General features: G+C 29.6%; 1 protein-coding gene and 1 pseudogene across 1 annotated transcript in view; one reads left to right on the forward strand and one right to left on the reverse strand.

Moving 5' to 3' along the window:
* The window catches only part of LOC121121496 (uncharacterized), a 71975-nt gene that overhangs the window by 40004 nt on the left and 15020 nt on the right, over positions 1–16951 (forward strand). The window lies entirely within an intron of this gene.
* Positions 13344–16506, reverse strand: LOC139906005 (uncharacterized; annotated as a pseudogene).

A 16951-nucleotide genomic window follows, 5' to 3' on the forward strand; every position in this document is an offset into this window, starting at 1 on the left:
CAAACCCTCAGTGTTCATCCCCGTGTTTCATGAGCACATTTACTTGTTGTTACTTTATACTTAAAGGCAGATGTTATCTCTTCAAAAATTAAATAATTATGATAATATCTTTGAAAATTTATACAAAACCCTGTTCATATTGTCAACTAAAATTAGCCACTCCCGCTTTTTAGGACATATTTTATACCCTTATAGGGGCATCCGCAGGATTATATTTTCAGGAGGGCTTTTTGAAAAAAAAAATCCAAAAATTGAAATATTTTGAAAAAAAATTCAAAAAATCATTGTTATTCAAATTTAATTTTTGGAAAAAAAAATTCTTAATTCAATTTTCATTATTAAATTTACAAATATTAAAATTTCAAAATTTCTATTTTTTGAAAAAAATATTCAAAAATGCAAAGATGTTTACCAAAAAAAAGTTGGTAAAAAATTTCAAAAATTACAATTTTTGGTGAAAATTTTCAAAAATGAATTGTCTAATGTAAAATTTTTTCGGAAAAAATTATAAAAAACTATAGAAATTCACCAGAGAATATATTTTTTGGAAAAAATTTCAAAAATTCACAGTTATTCACAAACAATCTATTTTTTTTTTGGGGTAAAAAAATTCCAAAATTTATTTTCAAATATGAAAAAAATAAATTAATCCTATTCTTTAACTTGGGGATGGCTACAGCCCCTGACCTATGGTCATATGTGACAAACACTGGACTGGGGAGGGGAGGGAATTAGCACTCCAAGGAAATAACAAAGGGATAAAAAAGCTCATTTAGACCTTTGTATTTTTATTCAAAACAGTTCAAGTTTTAATTCATCATGTGATTTATTATGTAAATATTTTCATGTAGTATTTACGTGTATCATTGATTAAACTATGACACTCCTTTTTCATAAAATATAAATATATATATATACAAATTATAATAAGTGATGAAAAGATTTTTGTGTGTCTGAGTTGAAACCAGCTTTTCTTGAGAAAAAAACCGTCAAAAGATACATATTATTTGCATTTAATCTTACTTACGTACTGGTATTAACAAAATTGGCTGTTATTTTATTTTTCACAAAAAGGTAAAGTTATAATGCGATCTTTTAACCTTTTTGGAGCATATAAATAGGGTTATGTCTTGCAATCATGGGTGTAATATCTTTTTAAATTACTTTAAAATAATGCTCTTAATACACCACTAAATTATTTTCATTTTCCCCTCTTTTCTAAGAATTTTCTAGATCTTTTTCATAGTTTATTACTTAAAAAGTATGCAAATATGCATTTGACTTACTCTAATATACACAAATAAAATATTATTTTCCCCGAAATTATAAACTTAAAGCTTATACATACTTGTACAATATTTTTTATATGAAGTAAATAGGTTCAAGGCATTTATCAGTGCTATATAAACTAAAAGCTGTATTTTTACTTGGATAAAGGTTTTGATTGACGTTCCAAATTGTATCAATATTAAAAATGACGCTGTTTGGAAGCTCAAGGATGATCTATTGATGTAATAAAATCAACAACTTTGAAGAAGACCAACACAATAAAACGAAGATGTTAAGGATCCCCTAAACATCTTCGTTTTATTACGTTAAAACTAACATTTAATCGATTTCGTCTCCATTGGAGACCTCTTCCGAAAGAATAATAATATTAAAAATCTCTCCCCCCCCCAAAAAAAAACAAAAAAAACATTGAAGAAACTTCATATAATGGTCTTAAAAAATAAAAAAAAACTAATTGATGCCCAACAAAACCAGTGATGCATAAGTTAAACCCAATATTCTTTATTTTATAAAAAAAATAGCTAGATTTTTACAAATAATATTGTAATGGATTGACAAGAAAAATAAGCTATTTTTGATCATTGTGAATGCAATAGAAAATGATCTACACTATTCTAAAAAAGCTTATAACGATGTAATAACATATTTTTAAAATATATTAGGGTCTGATATATAATAAAAATTCAACAATGCTGACTTCACATTAAATTTATATTAACATTGCTTTAAAAGCACATTCAAACGGGTAAAATTTATTTCTTTTTTTTTTTAAATTATACTTTTATTTGAGATAAGATGTAAATTAATTATTTTTGTAGCCTAACAAATTTGGAATTGATTTATTAATTGGTCTTACGTTAAGTAAGAGTCTCCGTAATATGATAATTGAAGTCTCATTTTCACCCAATTACTCAATATATCTTCAAACCGATGACAAATGATTAATTTACACTGAAAAAGTCATCAGGAGTGCATGCAGGGGCGTCCACAGGATTAAATTTTGGTAAGGTCTTGATTTTTGGAATTTTTTATGAAAAAAAAATCCAAATATATTAAAAAATTTTAGAAACTTTTTGAAAAATCAGTATCTGTTTACGAAAAATTTCAAAAAACCACAACGGTTTACAAAAAATTTAATTTTTTGGTTAGAATTCTTTAATATTAAATTTCAAATTTTTCGGAAAAAATCATCGAAAATCCATAATCTTAAAATCTTAAAAAATATCAGAAATCCATAGCTGTATTTAAAAAATTTTAAAAATTCTCAACTACTTACAAAAATTAAAAATTAAATTTCTAATATCAAATATTAAATTTGATGTAAAAAAGTTCATAGCTATTTACACAAAATTAAATTTCAAATATTAAATTTTATAGTCGAAAGGAAAGAATTCCTTAATTGGGGGAGGGGGCTACAGCCCCTTTATCCCACTCCCTGCGGACGCCCTTGACATGTGATGACTGGTATAAATTTGAAACATACACATCCATAAATATTCATTATAATTTTAATTATGATTTCGCATATTATAATTACTCATCATAAAAGTTGAAGACGCTCATTTATTTCAAGATTACGTAACTTAACTAGTTCATGAAGTTACCACATGCCACAACGTAATATTCTTCTTCCACCTCTGTATGTCGTTGGATATTTTTGAGGTAATTATTTTTGTGTTGGCTTTAATGTCTACATAGATACGTAAATACAAACATTAAAGCTTTGAATGTTTACACAATTATCTTAACAATGAATCATCCTTTTGTTGATTATGAATTAAATATAGTGAAAATATCATTTCTTTATTTTTGGGTGGCCTTCTCTACATCTTATAGAAGAAATAAATTATATAATTACTTACGTCCTTAATATATATATATATAGGTATATGATATGATAATTTCCAATTTGGATTGGAATATAAAAAAAGGGCACAAATTTTGCACCAACTACGTGCATCTAATCTTTATCAAAAAAGACCACTATTAAATAAAACCATTGGTATTATATAAGGCAAGGATCGGCAACCTATGGCACACGTGCAACTACTGGCACGAGTAGGCATATTCACTGGCACGAGAAAATTAGAACATACTCCAGTAGTTTGTATATTTTTTTTACAATTATTGTTGGTAGTGGGACACTCATTGATTAGAAATGTTGAAGTTGACACTCCATGTCTCAAATGTTGCCTACCCCTGATATAGAGTATTGGCATTGACTATATAAATTGCATCATGATTGTAGGCGGCGCCATTTTAGGGCTTTAAAGTTGATATTTTGACTACATAAAGTGGACAAATTTCCAATGAACATTCATGAGACTTCATCAAATGGCTTTAAGAGTACAAAAAGACTGGATTGAATACTTCTGAATACCAATGATATACACTAATATTCAGGCTTGCTGATCAGAGTTTTTTCTGATCGGGGATCAATAGCGATATGGCGATATTATATCACTGATCGCAGTATCATAATCTGTCCTGATCTTTATATCGTAATATAAATAGCAAAAAAATTGCGATCCGATCAAACAGATCCTGAGCAGGACTAGACAGAGACTGAGAGACGACAACTTTGAGAAGCAGCTCCTGTTAATATCAAATAAAGAGCTAGAAGAGAAATGATTATTGATAGACTATAGAGTTTAAGTCCTTTTATTTGTTGGTACCTTTTAAAAAATCTTCCACATTATGAACACCCTCAACAGTGTATCATTTTTACAAATATTGTAGTAAACGTGACCGGTAATTTCATTCCCCGTCTTTTTATTCCTAGTAATTTCATTCCCTGTAAAAATTCATCCCCGGACATTTCATTCCCATCTTGAAGTAGGATATTTAATGATGTCATGCGGTTTATGTTTCTAAGCTACTTAGAAGTTTTTTTGAAGGGCTCAGGAGGAAAGACTGAGCAGTGAGCAGTCGGCACTAGAGATATGTGAGGACTAGAGATAGATGGGAGATGAAAATGAATGATATATAGTGTTTATGGATTAGAAATGTCATCATGATAAATCTTAATAGTGTTTAAGATTAGAATCCCGATCCGTGAATAGTTTACCCAACGGATTAATTGTGCAGTTTAGTACGACCTAAAGTATCTGTCATGAAAGAGAAGGGTTTGTCATTAGTCATTACACATAGTTTATATCTAAGTGAGGTATTTTTTTAAACATTGAATTATGACGTCACTGGTTGATATTAATAATTATTTAGCAAAGAAGGTTCTATGGAAAGACTTTTATGCTCGTGACATTAAACTTTTGAGGGCGCTATATCCTTAGTCTGATATATAATGAAATACTAAAGCTATGGAGAAAAGAATTCTTAAAGAGTTACGACATTCTCCCTCTCATTTACGGTATTCATCGTGCAACTTGATACATAAAATCTTTTGTAGGCTATAAAAATATGAGTAATTTATAGAATCACGAAGGATGTATTTAAAAAAATGAGGTTATGGCCGCCTACTGTGTAAGAAGGGATTTGTGACAAACTATATGTATATATCTTCCTTATTATACTTGTGGCTATGTACGTATCCAATGTAAACTCATCTTCCAAAAGAGGAACTTTATATCTTGAGGAGTTTTTGAAGGTAGCAATGGATATATTATGTATATGATTATTATTTCAATATTCGAAAAATGCTATGTACCAACATTTTCAATTTTTGTAAGATATTTCTTGAATGCCTCTGAGGATGGGGAATAAGAGGATTCCTTCCATTCCTTAAGATACTATTTCAGATAAAATATTTATTTTTATTGTTGTTGAAAAGATGTATGTGTGTAGATAGCAAGCTACATATAATCTTCTTGTTCGAATAATGACCGTAAAAATGTTTTACAACATTTTTATTTGAGACTGAAATTGTTAAATGAATGTTTGTCAAATCCATTTCGTAATCCTTAATCAATACAAGAATTCAATTTACTTGGACAAAAAAAAATCAACCTTGTGACTCATAAAACATTAACAATAGGTACATACCTATCTTTTATTTTTAATGTTATACATACCTGGTTATTATTGATGTGTTAAAAGATATCCTTGAAAATCTTGTCAGCATATAAATATTTATACTGTATAAATAATAACAGGGAGACAAGAATAGTTGCTACACTTTTTTGCTATTGCTTGAATCTATTTAGTGATTAACATACAACATACTAGTCAGTATTTTTTGCAGGAATTGCATTTGAATGCAATCCGTCAATCCTAACTACACCTGCTGGGATTTGGTCTGAAACCCCTAAACTGGTCAAACAGTATAGTGATTTTTAGTGGTCCAAACTAATTTGCTTATTTAAAGAATTTCGGTCTCGACTGGTCCCAAACAAATAATCAGTCTCATTTAAAATTCGGCCAAAACCGATTCTATAGATGAATTAATCATGACGTCAGTTATGTTTCAAAATGGTGGACATTGATCCTACAATAACGTCATATGAAGGAAATTGTGTTGCATATATCATATTATAGAATTTTATTAAATATTTTATGGTTATAACTTTTTGAGGTTTGAGAAAAAAAGCCTTTTACCACTGCCTGAGATCGTCTCAACATATATTTGCCCCTCTTTGAATGTTTGAACATAGATATAAGTTAGTTTTTGATTAGAGTTACAACTATCGATTTCGAGTCAAGAGTAAATTTAATAAAACACATGAATGTAATATTCTGTTTTCTCTCGTAACCCACGTGTAAAGTAATCACTACCCTATATAAGCATCTTTACAATAGGAATTTCGAAACATTTAAGTCGTCTGGACAATACGGATCACTTCAGTACGTTCCTAGGGACAAAACTGTTTTATTTTTTCACCCATTAAAATTTCCTGTGTAAGATTGGTTTTATAATCCCTTAGCTGTTATGAGCCGGATTGAGAACATTAGGGTCTATACTTGCTCCACGATCCGTAGGTTGGAGACCCCTGAACTTCAATAGCATATAATAAAGGCTAAAATTGATGGTTTTTTTTTTTTTTTTTTTTTGTAAAATGGACAAAGAAGAAATCCTAGGCATCAATTAGACATGAGAAAAATATAATTTATAACATGTTGAAACAACTAGAGATGAGATTAATCTATACGTAAATATTTCGAATCTTGATCATTCGAGTCCGATTTTTTTTTCGAGTTTGTTTGAGTAATACTCAAATCCAACACTAATATAAATCATGATTTCACTACTAGTTATATACTGAGTAGTAAAATCAAGTTTTAAAATAACTATCTACATAACAAGTTTAATTGTTTATCTAATTTCATACTCATACAATGATCATATACATTTATCTAAGTAAAACTTGCGACCATATCACAATCATTAGCAAATTATGTATAACCAGCTAGGTTTACAATGATTATTTAATTTACAAAAAGTTATACATCTACATAATGATTTCTTCCGTTTGTTTTAATTAAACAATTTCCTCTGTAACTAAGTACGAAAAAGTATTTAGCTTTTTCGTTTCATCTGTGTACATAGATATACAGAAGAAGCCTTTGGTTGTGACAGAAATATCAAACTCCGCCTATGCTAAGTATTATTATTTATACATTTTTCAACTACAGCATTTTATTTAATAAATAATGTTCATATTATATATTATTTGATCCTTAAAATGAAAGATCGTAGATCAAGTACCTATGACGTAGTGTATGTTGGCCATCTGTACAAAAATATACACATGAATGTTTTCAATATTCTTACTTCCTTTTTTTTATATAAGATGATAATTGACCCCTCAACAATAACCCTGTCTACCAATTATGTAAAGATTAACACCTGCAAAAAAAAAAAAAAACTAAAGCGGTCGTATTGACCATATGTTTCTCCTTCAATAATATCCCTCCATATTTTGAAAAATAAAAGTATATAAAATGTAAAACTACTATATAAAATAACAATAATGGAATAGATAAGTGTATTATGTGGACCAGTGGTTCTCAAATGTGTTACACGTATCACTGATGGTACGCGAGGCATGTATAGGTTAAACCTCTGCCATTATACATTATGTTAGGCTATAATGATGGTAGGTGGCGAACATATAACCCCCTATACAAAGTTTGAGAACTAATGATGTAGACGAAAAATAATTCATCTGAGAAAAAGCGTGCCAAGATATTTTATGAAAAAAATAGAACAAGGGGAACAAGATACAGGGTACTTCTGAATTCAGAATATTGTTAATATCAGCTGCTTGTTATAAGATTTGTGGTGAGAAAATGGATTACTGCTATAAAGAGGATAATCTTCCACATTTAAAATAGCATTATTGCAGTGAAAATATTATTTATTCATATATACTAATTTGATTATGCAATTCTTAAACAATTTACACCAAAAGTAGGCGATAATTTTTCTTTTAGAGGAATATGTTAACACTAGAACGACCAAATAAATAATGAACAAAAAAAACAAATAAAAACGCACACGCAAACAACTGTTTTTCCTTTTCTAATTTCTACACTTAGTTTTTTCATAACAAAAATGTCAACTCTACTTATAAGTTAAACCTGTGCTGTAGTATATTCAGTTTGGTTATAATTATGGTAGATGATGAACTTGATATTTTCTCTAGTAGATCATACGATAAAAAGTTTGAGAACTACTGATGTAGACGGGAAAAAAAAATAGTTCATTTATTCATTTGAGAAAAAGCATGTTCAGATTTGTTATACTTTTGATGACCTCATGACATGGAAAACTTTCATAAATGAGGAAAACAAAGGAAGAAAATATTATCGTCGTTTTTATGTATTTTTTTTTTATATCCCAATTTGGCTAAATATAGTTATTTAAAAAGTTTTGAGACTCGGCCCGAAACTTCTGCTTTTCTAGTTCGGCTTTAAGTGCTTTTTATAAACGGATATTTCGGTCAAAGCGCCGGTTTCAGTCCGTGTGCCGATTTTCTTCCTAATTTTACAAGTTATACACATTTTAAACCCTTTAAACGGCATATGACGTCATTGTACCGCTGTTTATAATACATGATATCATCAACAAACCAAGTTTTATATGATACCGATTAATAATGATCTATGTATGTGTCCCATCCTATCCAAACTTTGGTTATCTAGCCTGGCAACCAACACTAATATACAAATTTATAAACCTATATAAATATTTATCACCTATACAAATTAATATTAAGAAGGAAATATTGCTCCATTTTCAATTGAATTAACAGATTTCTTACATAATTAATATTTTTAATTACATATTCTTCAACGGTACTCGACATGGTACTCCAGACTACATAAATACACATGACCTGAAGGTAATTGCGGTAGTTATCTTCTTTTTTCGTGCTAGGGATTATTAAGTATAATAATAATTAAAAATGGTCGTTTTTTATACTTTTGGATTAGCTGAGAGTCATTATGAAATCATTTTACAACATGTATGTATTTCCTTATCTTTTCAGTTGGCTTAAGAAGTGAACGTTCTTTTTTTTTTATATATATTTTTTTTTTTTGTTAAGTTCTCCAAAAAAGTAACAAATAAGTAAAGGCGGCATTGGAAGTTGTATATACAAGCATAAGAAAACACTGTTCTTAAAAATAGGTACTTAATGTTGTTATATGTGATAAGGCAATTACAAGTAACCTAATTTATAATTGACATTTTTGAAAACAAAAAAAAACACTTTTTTCTATACATTTTGGATTAAAATAAGCGGAGACCAAGTACGTTTGCTACCTGTCCTAGGGACTGGTCCTTAAGACTGTCGTTCTTTTGGACTGTCAATACTACAACGGATTAAAAAAGAAGCAATAAAGTCGAGTAACGACATTAAGAACCCAACTTTATAAGTTTTAGAACATATATAATTTAAATTGGTATACGTTAGATCAACTTGAGGGACCTTTAGAAGAGGGTGAATACTGTGGGGTTCTCCTCCACTAGTGAAGCTTCTTCAAACTTCTTCTTTCTCATGTAGTCTAAGACATTTTGGACCACCAATTCACAGCAGCCATCCAAATAATGACTGGTTGTGTCAAAATTAAGAGTCGATGACCGTGAAACACACTTTTTGGGGGTGGCAACTCCTATCTGAAACGCCCTGGAATCCCTTCCAACTTATTCTATATATTACGAGCCTGCCCCATATTTCAAATATTCAATTTTATGAAAATATACATATATATATCAAAAGTCCACAGCTGATCTCAAAAAATTCAATTTTTTAATTTCAAATATTAGATTTTCTAGTAAAAAGGAAAAATTCCTAGCCTTAGTCAACCCTTTTTGACCCCATGTATTAACATTTACCAACGTGACTGAACTGGACCGGACTACAGTCTTCAGTTCTAAATAGCGACCAACACAACACTAGGTAAAATTATATTTTGGTAGGAGCAATTTTTTTGAAGTCCATTTTTCATGATTTTCGTTGTAACTTAAACAACATGAATTATTCATTACTGTGGTATTATTTGATATAATTTTATCAGGATTCAAAACATGCTTATTAAGGAGAAATTTGAGGTACCACTGGCAGCTGTCTTATGTCTTCCATACTACATTAATATACATAGATAAATAACAACATGTTGTTATTGACATATTTTTTAACCCAACAAAAATTCACCCAGTTACAGTCCAGCATAAATAACTCAAATGTTACAATGATCAAAATGACTATAACTATTTATTAAATTTATATTTTTTAAGCCACTTCCATTCTTCTACATTTGTGGGTTGTCAACATAAAAACAATCAAGATAAGCACAAAATTACAATTCACATTTTTAGTTCATACAACATAAAAAAAAAAACAGCACAATATTTCATTTTAAATTCAAATTTGTGGGATAAGTTATAATACCCAAGGTTTTTAGCTCTTGTGTAGAGCTTTTCTTTGATTTAAGATACATTTCTTGGCCCCAAGATAACATTTTTAAATATAAATTTCTTGATCTTATATAGTGACGATCCATTTTGACGGGTCAGGGGCGTCTGCAGGTGGTGGGATTGAGCGGCTGTAGCCCTTCTCCCAAATTAAGGAATCTTTGCTTTTTACTAAAAAAAATTATATTAGTAGATTTTCTTTTTTCAAACTGTTTAATTTTTGAAATCGTTTTCCAACAAATTCATTTTTTTGTGAATAGCTGTAAAATTTTTGAAAAAAAAATTCCAAAAATGTAATATTTGTTATTTAATTTTCAAACTTTTTTTCCAAAAAAATTAATTTTTTGTGTACAGCCGTGGATTTTTGAAGTTTTTTTTTTCACAAAGATTTAATTTCTTATGAACTCTGGATTTCTGAAATTTTTTTCAAAAAAAAATAGTTTTTGGATTTTTTTATTTTGTTCAAAATCCAAGTTCCGTCCTAAAAATAATCTTGTGGACGCCCCTGCTGCTTTACGTACAATTTCCTACAGACTCCTAGAGCTCATGACAACAATTTATTAATAGAAATTGAGAATAGTTTGTTTAAGAATAAAAAAATTGAGAAAAAACATTCTAGCTTGCTTTTGTATTGACGGATCATATATGCAACATGTACAATATCGATGGTATGAATTTGAAACATTCTACAAATATAAAAGTATGTAACTTCTGCAAAAATATAAGGATCATAGCTTATAGCTTGATTGTTAACGGTTTCTTATAAGTTGGAGAAGAATTATTGCTGTTATTAAATAACGAACAGTAGTCACCTGGCGTTGTATTAAGATGTTATAGAATACCGTTAGTGTAGTAGTAACCTTCTTTACACTTAAGGTTATAAATCAGTGAATTAATATAGAAATCAAAACGAAATAACATCTTTATTTATCTTCATGGATGGAATTAGTTTTTAAATAATTAATTTTTTTCCCCAATTATTGTTAAGTTAATTTTACTTATATACGTGATACCCATTACATTAAAAATACCTATCACAAAAGGATATTAGACAGTTGTCATTAATCCTAAAATATGGTTAAAAAAGTATCAAATCTTGATTTATATTAAATTGAAAATAAGCATATAGGTGTATATATATATAAAAAAATAACGGACTATAATCATTAAGACTTTTACGAAAAGAACATTTTTTATTTACTTATTTCATCTGTTAGAAAGTTAAAATTATGTTAACCTATGATTAATTATCCCAACAAACATTTTGTTGGCATATAACAAATTATGTACTATAACATATTATGTAATGTGATAATATTGTGATTAAAAATATAAAAACCAAATAAAGAACATGTGCAAGAAAATACAAACATAATCAATCAATTAATAAAGAAATCCTTTCGCATTTGATCAAAATAATAGTGAGGAAATACGTAAATAGCTATATTGAAATCAAATTAAATAAAAATGTATGAGAAATTGAATTGTGTTGATCAAGGTTGTGCCCTTAGCGATTCTAGCGGTTCTGATTCTTGAACTGCTAGAACCGGAAAGGACAAAGTCTAACCGAGATCGGAACCGAGACTGCAATATTTCTTTGGTTGCGATCATTTTTGTAGTAACGGTTCTTAATACGGTTAGAGGCAACTATTGAAGGGCCCTCATAATGAAATTAACAAACAATCAATTGTTTCAATTCACGACAAATAAATTAAATATTCCCTTTTAAAATAAGAATAACATGAATGGGAATCATACCTGCTTTGTTACGACTACTTATAATAAAATGTACATTTTTCCCCCGTTTGGCAAAATGTTCTAAACCCATTAAAATGAATAATTTCGAATCAGGTCTACTGAAATAAATTCAATATATACTGAAGATTGAATGGAAAATATTGAGACTTTAATATGTCAAGTTGACAAATTAGATTAGGCCTGGAATACGAAACAGAAGGGATTCCATAAGCTTAAGGGAATCTGATCAATGTGAATCCATGATCATGATGACTTCAATAGGGATAAACGAAAGGTATTGATGGATTGTATTGACGATACAATTTTCCCACAGGATCAGTCCATTCACGGATCCATAGACCTTAGTAATGATACTTGTTCAATATCCTTATAGATATTAATTAGTAATTATTATTTATATGTATTCAAAATGGCTTAGAATTTATTATCACTAGGCTTGCTTGATGTTTCAAACGCGAGTTTTTTGAAATTATGATGACAGGTTTGAGAAAAACAAAAATGTTATACAGATTACCAACTGGTTATGATTTTGAGTATTCTAACTCTAAGCTCGCTGAAATTCTCTCTTATTTCCATATTAAGATGAGATATCACGTGTGCCATAAATAAGATAGAAATTGAAAACAAATATCTCTTGTAAAATCCGTTTAGTGCTTCCACTGAAAGTCATTATTATAAATTCAACCTCATAATTTTTCCATCGGCCAAAGTGAAAAAACAAAGACATAAAACGGCTAAAATCCCATATCGAAGCTGAAGAAGTTTAGGGATTCTTTTTGAGTTGAGAAAATAGAGATTGTCACGTTTATGATAGAGCGATGATAAAGTGGTGTTGTTATGGAAGTCAATGCCTAAAAATAAATCCACTTTTGCCAAATTCATTATTCGCATCCACGAAATAGTCTTTCCGGGGATATGTCTAATGTATTCCAGTAATGTAGGAGCCTTTGAACAAGGTAGTAACAGAAGTCTCTACAACTATTTCAATACCTTGTCATGTATATTTTAGGTTTAGTTTTTGAAGAATTCCCTTGGAAATGTGACACGGTCCTCTCTGGAGTCATTCGATCTTTCGCAATCAATCATGAGTTTAAGTTAATATCCAGGATTGTTCAAGTTTCTAAGCCTGCTGGCCGCTTAACCTCACACAATTCCATAGTCCAAGCTTTTCATCTCTAGTTAAACTGTTCGGCATTAATGGAAAAGATGTATCTCCTTAAGGAGCCAAAATTCTAACGACTGAATCCATCAAGGAAATAAATTATACCTACTATAAAACTGGTCCAGTCCAAGGGAATTATTATGCATGCTTGGCCCTATCTTTTCAGGTCTTTTTATCGATACATTATATTCATTAATTTGATTCAATTTAGTAATAGTCATTTATTTAAATAGATGGGATCTATAATAGCAAAGCTGTGAAACTTGCACATCGGAAAGCATCACCGAAATTACACTGGAAAAGAATTGATAGTAATAGATTAAAAACTACATTCCTTATAATAAGCATGTCATCACATACATATTCAATATTCTACATAAATGTACACTATAAAATTCAATTATGGATCCCTTACACTACCATATGAAGAATTAACGTCTTCTGTTTCTTGTTCTTTGCTAGCATATAGCTCTTCTCTCAGACCGCACGAACAATCCTAGAAAGATTTTATGTTCCCAGTGGTAGAACAAACACGAATTTCAGAGGCTTTAAGTTTCTTAAGATATTAAGGATCAAATAAGTCATCCAAATCGGTATTTTTAATGTCATTTAAATGGTCGTCAGGAAGACTCCAAACATTTGCAATAGGTTGCGGCTTTATGGAAGTTATTAACCTTTTCAATTTATCTACTTAAAATAAATTACTATTAATGAATTCAATCAAGGTAGTGAATGTAATCTATGTATATAAGGACCTTGGAAGATGGGGCAGGCATGAATAATAATTCACTTTGACTGGACCAGTTCGGTAGTAGCTATCATTTATCTTCTTACTAACTTCAGTCGTAAGAATTTCGGTTCCTAGAGGACATACATATCTTTCATTAATGCCGCATAGTTTAACTGTAGATGAAGCGCTTGGATTATGGAATTGTGTGAGGTAGAAATGGCCAGGAGGCTTAGAGATTTGACTTGAACAATCCTGGACAGTAATTCAAACTCATAACTAATTGCAAAACGTTGAATGACTCCAAAGAAAGCCACGTCGAATTCCCAAGGGAGTTCCTCAAGAATTAAACCTAAAAAATTAAAAATATATATGGCAATGAATTGAAGCAGTTGTAGAGACTTGAGTTAATACATGGTCAAAGGTTTCTATATCCCTCTTTATCTCAATCCTGTCATCCTCCATTTTCTTAACTTACAAAGAACCCCTAAACTTCCTTCAGATTTGAAACGGGATTGTAGCTGTTTAATAATGGTCATTTATTTATTTCAGGAGTTGAAATTTAGTCTTATTTTGTCAAATTACTATAACATACGTAATTATTAAATATAAATAATATCACTGAATAATATTTCCCTCTGTTATTATGTAAATTTGTGTGAGTTCAATAGTTATTTGATGAAGTTAGATTTCCAGTTTTATGTGATAGTATATATGATTATTTATATGATCAATTATATTTTGCTATGCAAAAAATAAGATGAAAATAATACCTGTAGTATTCTACTATATATAAATTTGAACACCTCCTTATCGTTAAAAATCGTTGGTTGGATGCCTTCATTCGAAGCGTAAAGTAACGAAGTTTCCAACTACAAATGTAAAAAGTTCATAGGTTAGAAAAAGTCATGGGTTTTAAGTATTTTAGTATATTTTTTCGGTTATATTTAGTACACGGAATGAAGCTGGCCAAAAAAGACGGGGAAAAAGTTAGTGTACATTGTATAAAAGTTATGGGAAGTTTATAAATAATAAAACTACTGTAAATGGCAATATGATGAAAAAAGTGTCAGAGGTCAAATCATGCGTAGTTTACTTAAAGGATGACCAATTTTATATTTAAAAAAAAAAAAATGAATATCTACTCTGGGTTTGTTTATATTTAAGGGGTCAAATATAATTGGTTTTACAAACAGTATCCACAAAAAAGATAATATTTGACTTCCCGGTAAACATATTTTCAGAAATAAGTTATTTTATGCAGTTCACATATATGAAATCTAATATTTGTTAACCCACTACTTATGGAGGGGATTTTTGTAGAGAGAAAAATATTATTTAGCGATTGAAAAAGGAAAAATTGGTGCGTTTCCCCAGGTATTTGTTTCATTCTTTATCACCCTCTGAATTAAGAATTATCTTATTCCTCCACTAAACCTATTTTAAATATAAAAGATTCTCTTTTTTAATTTATTTTCCCCAACCCCCGCCCCCAAAATAAATATTAATCATTTAACTGACATCTGATGTTAACAAGGATCTTAATTCAGTAATACCACAAGTAGTTATGTTAATCGTGTTTATTTTTTTGGCTGTCCCGTTGTTTGGAATTGGTAATTTCAGGAATGAATTTTCTTTTCCTCAGGTGTCGTCAGTAACTCCTGAGTAGTCAGCTTCCCCTCCTACTGCATTCAATTATATTCAAAACCTGATTGAACATTCGTGTGTGCTCATAAAAGACGGAGAGTAGCCTTGAGGGTTTGTTGTGGGATTATAATTGTAAGTCGCTGTTGGACTCATAGTAGAAATGAGGATCGAGATCAAAGTAATTCCTATAAATGTCTTTCTCTATTTCCTCCTCTTCCCTTGTCACAGCTAATTGCAGCTGATGATATGAAACGTCATGAAAGCTAAGCTGCTCTCCTCAGAAACACTCTTCAAATTGTCAGAATTGGAATGTTGATTTTCATTTTATGTAATATGCCCAAAATACTCACGATTTTCATCACTAACCATATCTACATACGTACTTACAACACGACATTCGTAGTGTCTTAAAGTTATGTGCATTCTAATCTAAGATCCAATCTTAAACTCATTAATCTTAATCTTATAAATCTAAGGTCAAATACAAGCTCATTTAAAATCACGAACGAATAAATGTGGAACTGATGTTTCTATTATTTTTGGGTGGATACCCAAAAAATGTTATTTCTATTCTTGTCGAGTAGGAGTTACTTAAATAAAAATAATTCCAGTTATCATATTATGAAGATATTATATAAAAAATGGTATGTCATCTTTGACAATTTAAATGGAAAGATTATACATTTTTTCTATATGGAAAACACGGTACATAGGTATAGAGGGGTGTTTGGGGCACATGCCCTAGGCCATGCTCATTTTACATATGGGTAAACTTTCAATAAATATGTTTAAAAATAAAATCATTTCATCAAAATCTTTAATGCTTAACAACATCAAAAAAAAAAATTATAAAACATTACGTCAAAAAGTGTAACTTTAAATTTTTTTGTCCAAAGTTGATAAATAATAAAACAAATAAAAAATATATAAATTTGTCTTTAAAAACTAAATGAATCTTATTCATGGTTCGGATGAATTCATTTTTATTCAATATAAAGTTTGCTGTGATAAAGCGTTTAGCATTACGTCAGCATTGTTGATGTTATCCATTTTGATGGCCTAAATAACCAAGTTTTATAAGAATGAAACTCAATTTTATATTAATATTAAGGAAAGTAGTGAACTATTTGTTGTCAAAGGACCATCAAATGAAAGGTCTTAAACCTTACTGTATACCTGCCTGCCCTACTATCCCTCTATTGTCTAGTTTTATTATATATCTGTGACTAAAATGTATTTCAAATATGTTACTACATCGTTATATAATCTTATTCCCATATTGTAAATCAAAATTAACTATTACAATTCAAATAATAGGATATTTTCACTTATTATTCTACTTTTGTTCTCGCTAATCGATCCCAAAAAATAATAATAGAGCAAATTTGGTAGGGATTTTCAGTAAATATTACTTCGATTATATTCAAACATCAGGGATTATCATTGGCATCTTATAGAATTCATTCGCAAATAGTATTAAGTCTTTTTTATTAAC

The sequence above is a fragment of the Lepeophtheirus salmonis genome, chromosome 7, assembly GCF_016086655.4.
Source record: "Lepeophtheirus salmonis chromosome 7, UVic_Lsal_1.4, whole genome shotgun sequence".
NCBI classification, from domain to species: domain Eukaryota; kingdom Metazoa; phylum Arthropoda; class Copepoda; order Siphonostomatoida; family Caligidae; genus Lepeophtheirus; species Lepeophtheirus salmonis.